This window comes from Perognathus longimembris, chromosome 4, assembly GCF_023159225.1.
Source record: "Perognathus longimembris pacificus isolate PPM17 chromosome 4, ASM2315922v1, whole genome shotgun sequence".
Taxonomy (NCBI): Eukaryota; Metazoa; Chordata; class Mammalia; order Rodentia; family Heteromyidae; genus Perognathus; species Perognathus longimembris.
The window spans coordinates 93597314-93599147 of NC_063164.1; the positions used below are offsets into that span (position 1 = coordinate 93597314).

Consider the following 1834-nt stretch of genomic DNA (forward strand, 5'->3'; position numbering starts at 1 on the left):
TGCTTTTGCATACATGTCCCATGATTTGGAACTTTCATTTTTGAGATTGTTATGTGAAAATGCACATGCAATCCTTATAGGAAAATGTATTTGCAGAATGTTTGTTATAGAAAACGGCATCTACTCACTCCAAATTATCAACTGTTTGTCCTGGAAAATTGAATTTTGTTCACCAAACTACTATAACCTACTCATGATCACCTCAGGCACTTGTTATAATTTATTCCCTCTCGATATAGACTAACTATAAAAATACTCTTGTTTTTAAGGAAAATTTTTTTTTGGTTTTTCTTCTTGGCACTATCTCTTTTTTTTTTGTTCTTATTTTTGAAATTCAGGTAACTTTATTTAAATTGGAAAGCACTTATGGCCCTTTTGTTATACAAAAATCACCAGGAATATTTCTAAGTAAGGCAAAATGATTTCTATGTTAAGATTTGACTTTGGATTTTAATTTTTAAACAAACTGTACAGGAATGGAGCAAAAAAATAGATATTTACAAAGCAGTATCTACATATGTACTCAGATACAAACTTGGTGACAGCCAAGACTTCAGTAGGTGCTGTGTCTCAGAAGCAGTTCTTAAGGTTGTATTTATTTTCTTGGATTTTATGATTGCTTAAGATCCTTCTTTGTCCTCAATCTTGGGAGCCAAATAGTACTTCAAATGTCCCATGTCAGCAATTTTATACTCTACAACAAGAGGTACATCAGCAGACATACTGAGTGTTACTGTGGGAGAGAGTGGAGTGTCTTTTATAAAGAAATTCGGGTACCTCACTGCAAAAGTTAGCTGACCTGCTTACTCATCTCTATGGCAACAGCTCCTCTTTATCAACAGTACTTGTTTATGACAACTTAATATTTCCATTTCCAAGTTCTCCACTTGCAGAAAATTTCACTCCATCTTTTGCACAGGATATTACAATTACATCTCCAATATGACTGAGGTCTCAGCATATAAGTGCAAATTCACCAGAAGGCATCTTTATCACACAGCTGTACTCTGGTTCTGGAATTCCAAGTTGTTCAACATCTAAACCCATTAACTTCATTTCATAGTCTGAAACTTTCTCTTGATTTGGTGCTTCAAACACTAGTGCCAATGTGTCTGCATTATCTTCAGCCCTTAGTGTAATGGTGTCTTCATTGCCAGCACATTTTAATATTTTGGACATGCTGGTGAGGTTCACGCCCATGGCCAGGTTGCAGCCTCAGTGAAACTGTGTTGAAGCCTTTGGAGCACAGGGTGAGCTGCACCAAGGAGATGTGTGATGAGTCCATGCTCTGGAGGTTCACAACCCCCCCTCCCGCCCCCCAGAGCTGATGTCCCAGCAGGCCTCATTGATGAGGTCCTTGAGTGCCTCCAGCACCTTCTTCAGGATGGAGCTCTGGACCAAGTGTGCCTCGAACACGGTGGTGGATCCACAACAACAGCTACACAGATAAGGCATGAGGCCTGGCTAGCTGGCTTAGGTTTCCTGGGGCTCTGAGTGAAGGCGACGGAAACGAGAGAGAGTTGGGGAGACCTTGGCACTATCTCTTAAGTGACCATAAAGTGACCTTTGTAGTTACTGTAAAAAAAATTCAACACTATCTCATTCTTTATTATTCATATATGCAGATACATGTCTTCTTCTTTTCTCTCTCCTTTCTTCCCTACCTTTTCACTCTAATCTTGAGGATTGAACCCAGGCCTCATCTGGGGCATGTTAAGTAAACAGTCTCCCACTGTTGCACCTCTGCCCCCCCTCCCCCCTCCCAACCTCCCAACCCCCCACCCCCACCCCCCACCTCCCGTCTGCTTTTTACCAGGGCACTGGAGCTTGGATC

At 41.0% G+C, this 1834-nt stretch overlaps 1 pseudogene; it reads right to left on the bottom strand.

Moving 5' to 3' along the window:
• Positions 1 to 324: 324 nt before the first annotated feature.
• On the bottom strand, positions 325 to 1455 carry LOC125350902 (annotated as a pseudogene).
• Between the last annotated feature and the right edge of the window lie 379 nt (positions 1456 to 1834).